Source organism: Megascapheus bottae, chromosome 3, assembly GCF_031878675.1.
Source record: "Megascapheus bottae isolate mThoBot1 chromosome 3, mThoBot2.hap1, whole genome shotgun sequence".
NCBI classification, from domain to species: Eukaryota; Metazoa; Chordata; class Mammalia; order Rodentia; family Geomyidae; genus Megascapheus; species Megascapheus bottae.
In genome coordinates, this window is record NC_143511.1 from 53,931,850 (window position 1) to 53,948,658 (window position 16,809).

A 16,809-nucleotide genomic window follows, 5' to 3' on the forward strand; every position below is an offset into this window, starting at 1 on the left:
CTCCCCACCAGACTATCCTCAGTCCTGTTTTAATCACCCCTCTCCTTAAGTGCTTTGCTGGCACCACAGCTTCCACATAAAACATTCCACACCTTCCTTCCCTCCATTTAGGAAGGCCACACAGTAAAAGGAGCTAGGCAGAGGATGAAAAATGGATATATTTTCAATCTTGTTCTCCCGGGGGCTTAAGTCATGCTCTGAATGTGTTCAGCTGTTGTGGCAGGCGGTACACACCCACATTTGTACTTCCTTTTAGCATATGGTTAGGATGACCTCCCCTGGATGCACTGAGACAAGTGGTACCCACCCACCCACCCCCGCCTTGCCCCCTGTAGTAGAGTACTGAATACCTGTGGTAGTATATTCCATTCTGCATCTGGCTAAATGGCCGTGACACCCACAGGAAAACAACACATTATGCACATGAGATCAACTGAGACAAAGAGGATGAATAAAGATCACTGGATATGTCATGTGGTCATAAAAAGTAAACACACTTAGGGGGAAAATTAAAAAGGCTGGCCATGATACCATACATTCATAGGAAGAATTCTTCCTTTAAAAAAAAACAAGTTTGTGCCTATTAAATGATTTTTTAATCTGATAAGCTTTTCACCCGGGTTGGGAAGTACTGGGAACATGCCTTATTACTCAGCATCCATTCAGTAGGCTACTGGTGTTCAAAAGTGTGCTGAGAGAACCTAGAATCAAATTTGTCTGCACTTAACCATGTTACATTTTTGGTCCATTTCAATAACACTCACTGGAAGAAGTCAGTAAAATTCCTACCCTAGCATGTCAAGTAAAGGACATTGCAGCCCTATTTTCTGAGAAATCATTCTCAACAGTGGAAAGTCTCTAAAATCATGCCTCTGCACCTCTACCCAATGCTCTAACCTTTCATCAAACACATTCATGTTCTTATTTTTGCTATATCACCAACTAGCCTGAGGACAGATGTCTGTCTTTAACTGCACAACTATGAAGCCCTGAGTTCTATAATTTTCTCTCAGCCCCCCCCACATTGATAGAGATAACCATTCTTTATCTGACCTGAATTATATACTATTTTGCCTTGGATTGAAATGTCTTCTAACAGCAAATGGCCATATGCATGCACAGCTAGATTGTGCTTATAGTAATATCCACAGCCACAACATTGCACAAGTCCACTGGTAAGTGAATCAGCAACTGGGGCTTAAGTAGCTAATTAAACTTCTTTTGTACCATGACAATCATAACTTCCAACATAGCCAGCGTTAAGTTTTGCTTAGATGCTTGCTCCTCCCCTCCCCACCAAAAAAAAAAAAACCTCACTTAAGAGATCTACATTCAGAATGCCTAAGAAGTAATTCTTCCATCAAACAAGCTTTCCTTCTACCATAATGTAAATGACAAAGAGAAAAGCATGTGTGTGTGTTACTTCACACATTCTTCTATCCATTACAGAAAACAAGTAATTCCACTTGAACGTTTTTGAAAATAGCAAATATAAAGAAGAAAGATGCATTCACACCAACCTTCCAACATAAATGCATTGATTTTCCCTATAGAAGTATGCACACATACACACACACACACACACACACATACTGCTACGTATGCATTTTGTCAATATCACCCATAGTTATAAATTACCTACTAGATCTACTGGGTTTATTCAGAATATATCTTAAACATAAAGTGAGTAGATAAAAATACAAATAGAACAACATTTAAAATCCATCCCTTTCCCACTGTACTTAAAATGCACAGAAAGTGTTCACTAGGGAAAAGCAATCTCAAAAGGTCAGCTGTTGAGTTATATTCATAGCTATTATTTAACCAAAAAAAAGTTAAGGTTAGTAATATCCAAATGAAGTATATTAAAAAATCAAATCTTCCCTTTCTCTCTACCTCTAAATGATATGTGGTCCTCCTGACACAAGATAGCAGTTGTAAATTGCCTTGCACCCACTTTTTGTAGATACAAGATACAATCCTCAAACGGGTCCACCCATACCATCTCTTCATCCCCCACTCTTACTACATTATCTTTCTAATCTCTGGTTTTCTACTGCTAGGTTTTATCCAGTCATAGTGGCCACCGTTTTTATTCTTTCTCATTAAAAAAAAAAAACAGAAATCTAACCAATTCTCTGAGAGACCAAGAATGAAGGCCAGAAAAATATTATGTGGGAAAAGCAGAACATCTAAACATAATGCCTGACTGATGGTTGTCTCTTCCCATCGCTGAAGGACAAGAAGGCTGATCTTAATCCCTCCCACCTCGTGCAGTAACATGCTTCTCAGAAAGACCTTGAAAGGAAGGTGTTTCCCCATCTTAAAAGGAAGATGTTTCTTCTTCTTTCCCTCTTTCCCTTCCCTCTCCTTTCTCTCCTCCTACCGTTTTTCCCTAAGGACTGCATAATAAATTGACTTTACATAATAGAAAGCCACACAATCACAAGAGGCATACAACCCCCATCAACAACCTTCATTTTCTTCTAAAAACCTGAAATTCACACTCCAAACAGGATTTCCTCAGGGTCTAGAGCCTAGAGTAAAACAAGCTCTAATGAAAACACACAAGGACAGAGAAGCTTTCAAATCAGATGCTGAGTAGGAAGAGATGCTGAATGTGAATGGGATGCAGAAATGCATAGCAAATAAATGCTTTCCCCAAAAGCAAAACTCCATTAACCACAGGGCAGCCCAACAAGGCCAGTAAGGATGGAAGGAGAGTCTAACAATGGGAGGAAAATGTAGAAATTCCTCAGCTTCAGACAAGAGGCATGCTAACACAGGAGAAGCCTAGTAGTCAGTAGTCAGTTGGCAAAGGAGCCAACCAAAGGGCAGAATACTGCATCTTGGGAGAGTGACAGCCAGGACAAGCACATGACAATAGTGTCACCTAGTAGGAGAGGGTGACTCCTCCAAACCAGGAGGGCTAAGATCCAGGATCAGGACTCTCGTATCTCCAAGAGAGTGAGAAGATCCAGGCAGATCTTGTGCTATGGGGAAATGTGAAGGACACACTGGATATGGGAACAGAAGAGCATCTGTTTTGCTGGAACATCGATACAAGGCTTGGGTCATGGAAGGAATATAATAAGCCACCTGCTGTCAATTAGTAGTAGCTGACTGGAGGCTGCACCATTAACTTCAAAGTTGCACATTGCTGAGTATTTCTAGGTTTAATTCTCAAGGCTGAAGGGCAATGAAGAAGGCACTAAAATAATGACTGAATAATAAACAGCACCATCAACCAAAAAAAAAAAACCTAAAACATAGAGACAATTAGAATAATAAATATTTCCCATTTACCCTCATCCACTCTTTTTAATCTTTTGATGCAACAAATATTTATTGAAAGCTTGCCAAGTGCTAGATACTATTATGAGCCCTTCATAAAGACTCAACTCCTATTATTAAGATATGCGTGTGGTCTGCTGGAGGGCAGGAAGCGGGGGCTCTCCTACTTTGTGTGTCTTGATTATGTCTTTGTGACACCAACCCCCATGCCTGTCCCCAGCTGCTTCTCATATGTGGGAATGTTCAGGCCTGATGGTGCTTTAGGAAGAAGGAAAGAGATCTACCAACATTTGTCCCCAAATAACAGTGACAAACTCAGCCCAAAGTGGAGGCAAGGCAGCCATAGCTAAGTGGGGCCAGCCCTTTTTAAGGGAGCACTTTTCCCTGTCAAGAAGCAGCAGATTTTGTTTCTTGGGGGGAATCTAGACAGAGGCTCACGAGGCTCCTCTGCTTTTCACTACAGGGCACAGGAGACACCCACACAGACCAGGACTGTGTGAAAAATGCAGAATAGGCCCTGTGCTCACCATGTAGTGGGGCCTTTGAGGAAGCTGCAGAACAAAAAGGGATTGAATAAATTCCCTTCTTCAGAAAGAAACCAGGAAGGGGTGGGAGGGTTAAAAAAGGTCTTGGCAGTTGGCCACTCTCCTCCTAAGGAACCAACTATCTCTAAAACCTCTTAATTGACAACAACAAAGATCTCCCAAGAGCTCTGCCCCCAACCCCGCTCCAAAGACTAGACTCTATTGACAATATTTGAACTGAGAAACTGATATCTGGGTATATAAGTGACATGTAGAGTGTCGTAGCAAATAAACCAATCCTCCTGATTGGAGGGAGACTGAGGATTAGGGCTGAAAAACATAAGCCATGCTAGGATATCAAGCTGCCTCTGGTACTGTGACTTGCCATAGGAATTCTCTCATTATCCCAGCTCATTTCAAACTCCCTGGTGAAGGAATGCCATACTCCAATGAACTTTCTTCTCTCTGCCCTCACCACACAGAAAGATTGCTATTCTCTGAAGCTCTTCACATCAAAACCCATGAAAAAAAACACATAGGCTTTATTTTCAGACTATAGTGGAACTGTTACTGTAAAGCAAGATTGCTTCCAAGGACAAAGACTGCATGAAGTCTTCCCATGGATGGGCCAGTTTTTTTCAGTGTTCACAGTAGTTTCTATCTCAATGTCTCTGCTGTTTGCTCCCATATTATGGAATCTTTCCTCCTTCAGGGAAAATCCTATGTTGACTTTCGAGGCCTAACTTCAACTTCAGATCTACCTCTTGCCCCCAAACATCTCTTAGTCTTCATTTAACCACCTCTGCCTTCTAACCTCTAGTCGCAACCATAATCTCTTCTGGCAATTAAAACTGCACAACAGAAAAGTGCTAGAAATCACTTGAGGACAACCTGACCAAGAGGTTCAGGTTCACTCTAAATCTTAGCTCTTGCGAGCTTTGTGGCTTAGTCTGAAACTCAAGCTTCCCCTTCAAATCTTTCGTGAGGCTAAGTTGGTTTAGATGCCAGCCTCCACTTGCCTCAACACTGGAGATACAAAGATGAGTATGACAAAGCCCCATCTTAAGAATCCCACAGGAAGCTTGTGTGTCATTTGCTGGAGTTCAGGTCCTTTGACAGAAATGTCTTCACCGTCATTTAGGAAAGAGTAAACTAGAAACAGAGGAGAGTAATTAAAATAAAGAACTAGGGATTGAAGCTACTGCAGAATTATAGACATGTGCAAAAGGCTGGAAATGGTGATTTGAGAGACATTCCAAATGAAAGAAAATTACAGGCCTTGCTTCATTTCCCATTTGGGAGGATAAAAGGAGATTGATGAAGTATGGACTCAAATTTCTTTTCAAGAAGCCAGGTGCAGGACAGATAAATGGGAATGAATGAGTTGGTTTGAGTGGTAAAAGAGAACAGCTTCTGGAGACACTGCAGGTGTGTTTCCTACAGGTGACTAATGCCCATCTCGAAGTCCAACAGCGTCTCCTTTCACAACCCCACTGAGTTGTTTTCTTCCTCTTCCTACTTTTGTCCAGCTTCATGAGAGCAATAGGAAGTTCAGTGCTGAGTTAGCAATCGACCACGTTGTCTGGATTCAAGCAAACAGTAAGTACCAGGTATAAGAAATACACCCTTTTCTTGAGTCTTAGTCAGGGGCCCTACCGGACCTTTTAAATTTAAAATAACTAGTTTAAAATAGCCAATCCTCTTGACCATTCCTCCAAGATTAAAAATATCCAACTGTCCTCTGGAGCTACCTGGGTCCGTTTCAACTGGGGGTGATGCTTTTACATTCTGAGCCAGTAACTGCCACCTAGAACTAGCCAGCATCCACTTCCTTTGGAACTCCCAACCCCCATTAGTCCCTGAGCATGCTCACTATGGGTCAAGAAGGTGGTGCTTTAAACTGTCTCTACTTTATATAGATCTAAAAAAAAATGTTTTTGCCAGTCCTGGGTCTTGAACTCAGAGTCTCAGCACTGTCCTTGGGCTTCTCAAGGCTAGTGCTCTACCAGTTCAGCCACAGCACCACTCTGGCTTTTTCTGTGTATGTGGTACTGAGGAATTGAACCCAAGTCTTAGTGTGTGCTAAGCAAGCATCCTACCACTAGACCAAGCTCCCAGCCCCTAGATCCAAAATCTTAAGTGTCTGTATTAACTTTGTTCCAGCAATTTGAAAAAAAAAACATATTTAAGAAACAATTAGAAGTGCACATAAAAAAATTGGCTGCAAGGGATGAACATGGTGGCACATGCTTGAATTATCAGTTTTGCATTAGGCAGACATAAGAGCATCATGACTGAAAACAAGCCTAGGCATAGAGAGGGGGTCCCAGAGAGAGAGATGGCGGCATGCAGAGAGATAGGGGGAACAGGGAGAAGGAGAGGGAGACAGAGTTGAGAGAGAGGGAGAGAGAGGCAGAGAGACAGAGGAGCACAAGACTGTCCCAAAATACAATCTGGGTTTGATTTATGTTTACAATCCCAGTGAACAGAGGAAGTAAAGGTGGGTAAGAGGATCATAGCCAGAGGCCAGCCCCAGGCAAAAAGAATAAAGCTCCATCAGAAAAATAACTGAAGCATTCTATCACTTAGCTTCAGTGTAGCTAAGTAATAGAGCACTTGCCTAAAAAAGTTATCTTAATGTTATGAAGGAGGAGGAGAAGGAGGAGGAGGGGGGGAAGAGGTAGAAGGAAAAATGCTGAGAACTTGTCAATTGGAATAGCATCGTTTTAGATGAAAATAGGAGCACTTTAAATGCAAAACGAATTATTGAAATAAATGGCCGTGCAGCCATACAATGGAATACTACACCGACATGGTAAGTTGTAAAGATATTTTAATGACAAAAGGAAATATTTGAAATATATTTTGATAAAAATCAGACTAGATCCAATTTTCTTCTCAGTTTTGTAACTTTTACACCCAATATATACTATAGACATGCATAGATAACACAAGAAGAGAGGGCAGAGAAGATAGGAGGGAGGGAGGGAGGAAGTAGGGGGAGAATCTGAGAAAGGGTACCTATTGATAGTGGAAAAAGTAAATTTTAAAATATTCTGATTTTCTTCTTTCTGCACCTTCAAATTATCCTTTGAAGTCTTTGAACAGGGAAAAATATTAAATGGAAACTGAACATGATATAGGCCTTAATTTCAGGAGAAGAAAACGCTGGGAAGACATATGCCATGAAACATTTATTCCTTCAGTGCATATCAAGGGTGTTTGTTTTGTCTGACTTGAACCCTGACATGATCAATCTATCTTCCACAAGAAGCAACAAGTTAACCCAGTAACTTCTTACACCTCCCTGACACAAGTACAAAGCTACAAATGCCTCGAGAGAGGTACTACAGCTTAGTCATCTTCTTCTACTCTCCCTATGACCACCAGATGCCTAAACATTCTGCTTCATTAGACCGATATCTATATTTTTACATTAGTTATGTGACTGGCTTCTAGAAAGTATAGCTGTGTAACTGTAGTCAAGTATTTTATTACCTACTTTGCCCTTACCTGCCTCTTACTTCATTTATACTTCAGTATAAAGCCTTTCACTCATTTTAATCATTTTCAGGAAACAGCATTTTGTGGGGCAATCATGAGGTATCTAAAGCCTAAGATTCCCAAGAATTGAATTAATCTGGAAAAAGTTGGGGAAATCACTATTTATTCTGTACTTCTCATTTAACCCTCTGATTTGATTATACTTTGCTCTTTCCTAAAAGAAAATGTATTCACTCGTAAATGAGAGCAAGAATTTCATTTTTGTAGGTCATTTCACCCAAGCCAGTATTCTTTGTTGCTATGCTCAATTACAAAATGAAAAATTGGAAGAAATCCCCATTTTATTATATAGTTGAGCCACACAAGCCAAGTTATAAATAATTGTACACTGTCTCCTCCCTATCATGTTTATAAATAATAGTTTAGGGATGATTTCTAAATATAGTTAAGCACTGATTAATTTTGTTAGTAGAACCTAATGCCTGGATTAGTTCTTTCGTGAAATGTAAATGGATCTACTAACAATGGTATTATTTTTGCCAGTCCTGGGGCTTGAACTAGGGCCTGGGCACTGTCCTTGAGCTCTCTCAAGGCTAGAGCTCTACCACTTGAGCCACAGGACTACATCTGGCTTTTTTCTTTTTTTCATATATTTTTTATTGTAATCAATAGAAGGGTTACATTATATTCACCAGATAGAAGGTGCATTACTTCACATACATTGATACCCTTTCTCATGTCATGGTCCCCATTTCCCTCCTCCCACCCCCGTCCCTCATCTTGTTTTCCCCCCTTCCCTATCCTATTTCAAATAACCAAATACGTATATATACAATTTATCAGATAACCAGGTGAAATACTGTAACAATATGAGATAACCAAGGGACAGCAAAAGAGATGAGACATAACATAGTACCTTAAGGACAACAATCACTCATTATATGGCTTTAGTATCTATATCCTGGAAGTCCTTTCATTTAGCGTCATACTATATGGCCTTATGTATCAAGGTTTTGCTCTAGTGTAAATCTCTGCTAGAAGAGCCCAAGGTTTCTACTGGTTATGAAAAATGAGGGAAACCATTGAGCCTAAGTTCCTTTGAGTCTGGCTTACTTCACTTAATATGATTTTTTCTAAGTCTTTCCATATCCTTACAAATGGGGCAATGTCGTTCTTTCTGACACATCTGGCTTTTTTCTGTGTGCTGAGAAGCCAGGGCTTTGTACACACTAGGTGAGCATTCTACCACTAAGCCACACTCCCGGTCCTCAGTGGCTTCTTAAAAGATGAATATTCCATTGAAAATCATCTACAGAAAGAAGGAAAGATAATCCCTTTAATATAGAACTCTATGTTTTAGATATCACCAATAAAGTTAGTTCAGGATTTGAAGGGAGATAACTTGGATGCATCCTTTCCCTAAAACACACACACACACACACACACACACACACACACACACACACACACACACACACAGAGCCACTACCACAAATACTCAAGCTCACATATCTTGAGGTAGATTGAAGAGATTCTTTTCTGAAAGGACTTGGCACCTAATGTGAACTTTATATTATCTAGCCTATCATTTTCATTAAATACTGTCTCCAATGTAGAGTGCTGCTGGGAAATTAAACCATAAAGGCAATGTGGCTTTTTTCTTCCTCCTGCCTCGTATTTGTCATGTAAGAAAATGAAATCAAACAATATGAGATACGCTAAAGAAAAGCTCCCTGTTTACAATATATTAAAGACATTATTTTAAACATGTTCCTCACGGGTCAGCCCTTTCTCTAAGCACAGAATCCACACAGCTTCTGCTCCTGGAAATGTTCTTTAGCTTTTCACAGCCATGGTCCGTGTACCCAGGCCTGCTTTGCTAAAACCCGTTCTTTTAAAAATAGCTGAATTCATTTGGGATTTTGAGAGGGAATCATGTCAGCTTAAGACAATGAAGTTTTAGATTTCTAAACAATGAAGTGGAGTAAGGATAAATGTGCTAGCAAAGGAAGAAGAGAGATGTGGACTCAAAGACTCATTTCTGAGAATACACACTCTAATTAGGACTGATTTCTACCTAGGACAATCCATCTTTTCCCCCTGTGTTTTCAACTATATGCTTAAACAAAAGTATTGTAGGGATAGACTGAAACTGAACTGAAGACATTATATCATTAACAATACTTGAGTAAATACAAATAAAATATATCATAACCTTCGGTTCCTGTCTTTCTCCCAAATCCCCTGTTCTTATTTGCCTGCTCCACTTTGGCATCTGCACAATTGCTGTGTCTCATTTTCTGAGCTTCTTTCTGTAGCTCTTCTTAATTTTTTTGTTTCTGAGGAAAATAACATGTTATATAACACTTCATGCTGTGTGTGTGTGTGTGTGTGTGTGTGTGTGTGTGTGTGTGTATTCTGAGTCTGGGACTTTTTCCCAAGGCCTGCACACTATCCCTGAGTTCATTGCTCAAGGCTGGTATGCTATTACTACAGCTTCATTTCTCTTTTTCTTGCGGTTAATTAGAGATAAAAGAAGGGGTATTAATGTGTGAGAAGTAATGCATCTACTATCTGGTGAATATAACTGTAACTCCTCTATAGATTACAATAAAAATAAATATTTAAAAAAAAGTCTCACTGATTCTTACCTAGGCTGGCTTTGAACCATGATTGCCCAGCTACTTCAATCTTTTATACCATCTTTCTGCCCTGAATTTGTTGATAGAGACTCCAACTTTCTCTTTACTCTGTCCACTTAAAGCATCTCTCAAGCTCCAAGATCTTTCCCCATTCTGCTGAGCTCTTCTTCCTGAGCAATGCCTTGTCTGCTTTTATTTTCATTCGTTGGTTTATTATCCATTGCTCATTCTTCCTTCAGGCTCCTCATGAGAAGGATATACACAAAATCCCGATAAATTCCTTTCTTGGAAGATCAAGGGCAACACAAAAAGTGAGAGGATCTAAATGTTCTATATGTGAACTGCAGCTTTACAAGGTAGGCAAATTGAATACCTTTTCTGAACCTCAAGTTTCTCATCTATAAAATAAGAAGTGGGAGGTATGTGTACATACTTCATTTTTCTGATGGTTTCTGCCTGAGAATCTCTCTCTGTGTCTCTGTCTCTGTCTCTCTGTCTCTCTGTGTGTCTCTGTCTCTGACTCTCTCTCTGTCTCTCTCTCTCTCTCTCTCTTTCTCTTTTTCTCTCTCTCTTTCCCTCGCTCTCTCTCTGTGTCTCTCTCTCTGTCTCTCTGTCTCTCTGTGTGTCTCTGTCTCTCTCTCTGTCTCTCTCTCTCTTTCTCTTTTTCTCTCTCTCTCTTTCCCTCGCTCTGTCTCTCTCTCCCCAGCTCTCTCTCTCACTCTGTCCCCCACCCCTTGCTTTCATTAAGCTTTTAATCATTATTTCTTCTGACTATAGACCACAGGATGAAAAGTAACTCATTTGTTTGCAACTCCTTGGGAATATACCATCAGTCTCCCTTAACTTTATCTCATCTCTTCACTGCCAAGGATGACTCAAGACCCTACTCTACCTCTGCTAGAAAAACTGCAAGAAAATAGCAAGAAAATACAATCATGGTTCCTAAGCTTTGAATATTGTCTCCTTTTTTCTAAAAGTTTGGTCAAATACAAACATTTCAAACTTAAATTCAGCATTTTTCCTAAGCAAAACAATCAGCATAGTCCCATATCAATTTGGCATACCATTGCACAAATCTGATCTTCAATATAGAAGTGAGTTACAGAAGCAAAGAACCAGGAATTGTCATAAAGTAGAGGAGGGGGGAAATTCTAATGGAGTTCAAGGACCAAAATTGAGCTGTCCAAATCTATTGTTTATACGTGTGCTTAATTTCACCAGGAATGCTTGCTCAGCTTCAACATAAATCCAGAGGGGAAAAGTCATGTTCACATAAAGAAATATGAACTGGAATTCAGAGATTCTGCAAGAAAAAGGAATTAAGTCCCATTTTCATCCGTCTACATGAGCAAAATTATTGCACTAATGTTCTTGTGATTCATAATTTCTATTTTGTGACAGCTTTAGACAGAATCCACAAAAACAAAAAAGTCTCTTTCAGAGAAGATGACAAGCAATTTACTTTTCCTATTAGGCTATGGGATGGGGACTGTGTTATTCCCCTCTCCAAGGAAGGAATATTGGGTTTGCAAGGCTGCCCCCTGCCCTCTAAGAATCCAAGCAGTCAGAGGCCCCTATCTACAATAGAGATGGCACAAACCCTTTGAGCTAGACTCCGTCCGGGGAATGCAGTTGTGACCCAGTGTGCCAAGACACTCAATGAAATACTGGACATTATTTGCACCACACCTCTGTCTTCTCTTCCCTGCCAACTTTGTTTTGTTGTTTTAATTATTATTTTATTTTTTATGTATATGTGCTGAACCTGGACCTTGAACGCAGGCCCTAGACAGTCCAAGTTACTTCAAGGTTAGGCTCTACCACGTGAGCCTCTGTTCTGCTCTGGCTTTAGAGTGGTAAATGGAGATACGAGTGTCATGGAGGTTCCTGCCCCAGCTAGCTTCAAACTGCAATCCTGTAATCCTTAGATCTTAGCCACTAGAGTAGTTAGGATTACAAATGTGAGCTACTGATACACAACTATTGCAATTATTTTTTAAAGAAGGAATGAACACATTTCTTATACTGTGACAGTCTTCCTTAAGATATATATATATATATATATATTCTGTGTGTGTATGTGTATGTGAGCATGCATGCATGCGTGTATGCGTATGCATATGCATGTGTTGGTACTGGGATTTGAACTCAAGACCTAAGCATTGCCCCTGAGCTTTTTTGCTCAAGGCTAGTACTCTACTACCTGAGCCATAGCCCCAAGTGTGGCTTTTGGGTGGTTGATTGAAAAATAAAAGAGTATTGGGGACTTTCCTGCCCAGGTTGGCTACTAACTACAATCTACAGATATCAGCCTCCTATGTACTTAGGGTTACAGGTGTGAGCCACTGGTATCCAGCTAAACTACATATTATTAGACTGTAAACAGCTTATTTTATACAATAAACCATTTTCTAGCTGTCAATGTGCACCAGAATTCCCAAAGAAAGAAGTAGGGAGCCTCTTTTGTTCTGGAGACATCCTAGAATGTTCTAAATCCTTGTTAATGGGAGCTGCAATCTTTTTGAAGTAGGCTCATTATTTGGATTTTGCCCCATTGAAATGTGTAAAAGAATAGTGTTTTTTTTCCTCCATCACAATTCTTCAAAATCTTAGGCCTCAACTTATGTTTATTTTTGTTATTGTTGTTCTTTATTAAACAAGATTCTTAATTCCTTAAACCCATTCCATTCAGAAAACATTGTACTTTCCCTTTTTTGCTTTAACTGGGGGCCAGAGTGCTATAGTTGAGATTTCTCAAGGCTAGAGTTCCACCAATTGAGCCACATCATCATTTCTGGCCTTTTCTATGTATGTGGTACTGAGAATCAAACCTGGGTCTTCATGCATGCTAGGCAGGCACTCTACCACTAGGCCAAACTCCCGGTCCAGACATTGCACTTTCAAACAGCTAATTAAAATAGGTTGCTGGAGCCCAGTGCTAGTGCTACATGCCTATAATCTTAGCTACTCAAGAGACTCAGATCTGAAGACTACGGTTCAAGGCCTGCCTAGACAGGATAGCACATGAAACTGTAATCTCCAATACACTACTCAGAAAAGGCTGCAAGTGGCACTATGTGACTCAAGTGGTAGAGCACTAGCTTAGAGCACAAAGAGGTTCAGGGCCAGTGCCCAGGCCCTGAGTTCAAGCCTCAAGACCAGCAATAATAAATAATAATATAATAATAATAATGCTGGTAGTAGTTTGAGTGACACTAAGGAAATTTGTTTATAGGGACAATTCCTAGTACTTTCTCATAAATATTGGTTATTAGCTTCTAGTACAGTTTAAACATACATTCATTTGTAGATATCCAACAAGAAAAATGCTAGAAAGGCTTTTCAAAAGAATTAACCTTCAAAGGGTGATATTGATCAAGCTGAAGGTAACCTCTTTGTTCAACTACTTAAAAATATCAAAAATAAAACCCAATCAACTAAAAAAAATCAACTTTATTGTTTACCAAGCTCAGCTTTATTTCCTGTGGCAGATTTCCATGAGGAAATTTCCTTTCCTTAGTTGACACCCACACCTGCAGAAGAAAAAGTTATTCCTTAGGTCTGTGAGTAGTTTGGTAATCATAAAGTTGCATTTCAAAGGAGTGTTCAAAGAAAGTCCATTCAGTGAAACGGCCTATATCTATCACAGATGAACTTAAACCACAGAGCTATACATTCAGCGCTACTGTTGTAAATGAATGGTTTCTGATCAGCAATGATAAATTTTATTGAGTGGCATCATAGATTCTGAAGCAAGATGTGCTGTGTATTCATGTGATAAGAGAAGATGAATGTTTCCACATATATCATCCTGAATTTGGTTCTTTATGAAATATTGGGCTATTTTTCCCTTTGCTTATGAGTTTATCAGAGCCAAAAGACAAAATCCATTCTTTCAGTGAAAAAAAAAGCTGATTTTGAGTTATTATTCATGGAATGTTTTTCCTTTATTACAAATGCTCAGGCTTTTTCTTCTCCTATTCCCTAAATCAAGATACTCTGCAGTCTGGCCAAAGCTAAAAAGGAGATAAAATGGAGATATCTGATGCTGACATAAAGCTTGTAGAAAAGCAAAGGCACAGGCTCACTTCTTGGAAGCAATTTAGAGCATTAATTTTCCACCAAGTTCCCATCACATGTCATCAAATTCAACACACTGTGCAGATGGGAAAGTCTAACTATTGAAACAATTAACTATTGTGAGTCATTTCCTCAATCTGCTTTTGTTTTAGCCAATATGTCAAGTGGTGACAGACACTGTTAAATTTCACAGGCCCTCCTGTCTTGTTGGAAAGAGCATGGTATAATTGACAGAGCTCAGCTCGATGAACCTGCCAAACTCATTGTGGGGCCTCTCCCTCTACATTTCAATGCCAAACTCCAAAGATATTAAGCAGAACCCATTCAAACAAGAAGAGCACAAAGTCTACTTTCTTCTATCTGAATGCTCCCACTTAGTCACCTGCTGCCTCTAACTTTCCCCATCCCTTTGAATGGAGGCTAAAATGAATAATATTTAAAAAATTATACTTGTTCAGTCTCCCCCATTGCAGACCTAGAGCACCTTAGCACCTACGCTTCTCCATTTGCTGAACCTTGGTCTGAAAGTTCACTCCCTTAGATGATTTCCTGAGGGCCCAAAGTTACTTCTTCTTAACTGAGTAAAGCAAATATCACCATAGAAACATGCATTTAACATTCATGGACCTCATGTCATTTGCATGTCTATGAAAGAAAGGGACAAAACCATGGTGGTCATCCATCCCTAAACAGTCTTATTCCAATCTGAAAGGACAGAAATTTGGAGATGAAGTGGGGTGGGGAGAAGAGGAGGGGGAGAGCATGGCTAACAGGTACGAAGATAGCAAGATTGCAAGAATAAGTTCTGGTGTTCTGGTGTGCAGTGGGGTGACTGCTGTTAAATGTACAATTAGGTATTGTATGTTTTGACATGATCAAATGCTTGAGGTGATGGATATGCAAAGTAAGAGAGCATCGGCCATGAATGGAAAAGCCAAGTAAGAGCACAAACCTGAGTTTGAACCCCACTGCCAGAACAAAGAGGGAGGCTGGCTCAAGTAGTAGAGCACCTGCCTTCTAAATGTGAGTCATTGAGTTCAATCCTCAGTTTTACCAAGAAAGAAGTGATGAGGGAGGGAAGGAAGGAGAGGAGAACATTAATCAAGTGAGTTTTTTTTTTATTTAGTGAGTTTATGAAAGTCTGGAGAAATAAAACAGCCCACCTAAGCTCAGACAAATGTTTAGTGTCAAAGGTGACACAAAAATTTAGCATAACCAATTCCCACTCCAGTGGTCTTTTGACAATGACAGGCAGTTAGATCATATGCACACAATGTAACTATTGGCAAAGAACTGTAAATAGCATCACGAGACATGAACTTGCTGCCTGTTCACCTCCACAGAGAAGGTGAGCACTTTAGCCTGCAGTCACAGCAGTCACTATGGAAGAGCTGAGTCCAGGAAAGTGAGAAGGGGGAGGGAGGAGGGAGGGGTCTTGGAGACACCCCTATGATGAGCCACTGCATCAGAAATTTGGGGATGGTGAGGGACCTGGAGGGAAAAGCTGAGAAACAGCACAAGGCTCTGTGTGATAAATGAAGCTGTCTGTTTCCCATTCTGGGAACATAGCAAGTTTCAAGAAACAAATCAGAAACCTAGAATGATGAATTGTGTGGTCTACAATGAGTCCTGCCGTGTTGATCCATGACTACATTTGCTCTGCAGATCAGACATACCAGGTGCAGAGAACACCTGGCTATGATAAACCTTGTGAAATTCAGTCACCTAGTCCAGAAAGGGTAAGCAATGGTTTTATTTGGTGAGTGTGTCCATGTGTGCTTGTGTATGTGTGTGTGTGTGTGTGCGTGTGTGTGTGTGTGTGTATGTGTGTGTGTGCCCGTGCTGGCACTGGGGCTCTTTTTATTCAAGCTGATGCTCTACCATTTGAGCCTTAGCTCTACTTCCACTTTGGTGGTTCAGTGGAGGTAAGAGTCTCACAGACATTTCCACCTATGCTGGCTTTGAACTATAATCCTCTGATCTCAGCCTCCTAAGTAGCTAGGATGACAGGCAGGAGCCACTAGCAGCTGGCTAAACAAAGTTTTGTTTGCAGGAGGACTTCAGCAGAGAATCCAAGCTAGGAAGAAATTTGATAGAGCAGAATTAAAGACAAAGCATCCCCTTTAACAGTCGACCCAGCTCCCATCTCACTTGTGGCTTTGAGTCCTCTTTTCAGAGACCTACAGGGCATCTATGCAAAACAAAATAGGAAAGGAAGTCACAACATCAATCTGATGAATTCCCATCCACTGAGTCCAGCAGCCCTGACATCTCCAGAAGGAAGGCTCAGGTAAACATTAGCAGCAAAGTTGAGTTCTTGAGCTCCTAGGTTCAAACCCTTTGCCGTTAACCATCTGTGACACCCAATTAATCACCTAAAGTCTCTATGCTTTTCCATTCTCCCCACTTCTCCGGTAAGGCTAAGTGCATCCAAATGAAAATTATGAAGTAGAATAATAGGTACCTGAAGCAATCGTAGTAACTCTTGTTGAATAAGATAGCAGAAAAACTGGGTGCTAGTGGCTCCGTGCCTGGAATCCTAGCTACTCAGGATGCTGAGAACTGAGGATTGTCATTCAAAGCCATCCCAGGCAGAGAAGTCTGTGAACTCTTCTCTCGTGAACCAGCACAAATCCCGAAGTAGAGTGGGGCTTAAATGATAAGGTACAAGTCTTGAGCAAAAATTAAATAAATAAATGCTAAAGGACAGTATCCAGGCCCTGAGTTCAATCCCTAATGCACACATGCACACACACTCACACCCA

The 16,809-nt window shown here is 40.3% G+C and overlaps 1 long non-coding RNA gene across 3 annotated transcripts; it reads left to right on the forward strand.

The window, feature by feature from the left end:
• The first annotated feature begins 5,641 nt into the window (after positions 1-5,641).
• Positions 5,642-10,897, forward strand: LOC150065499 (uncharacterized). Of its 3 annotated transcripts, none has more exons than XR_016534783.1 (4): positions 5,649-5,705; positions 6,559-6,633; positions 10,204-10,320; positions 10,742-10,897. It is a non-coding gene; the product is annotated as an uncharacterized LOC150065499 (long non-coding RNA). The 3 variants fall into 3 exon arrangements; XR_016534785.1 differs by lacking the exon at positions 5,649-5,705 and adding an exon at positions 5,761-5,859; XR_016534784.1 differs by lacking the exon at positions 6,559-6,633 and having other exon boundaries at positions 5,642-5,705.
• Positions 10,898-16,809: the final 5,912 nt, after the last annotated feature.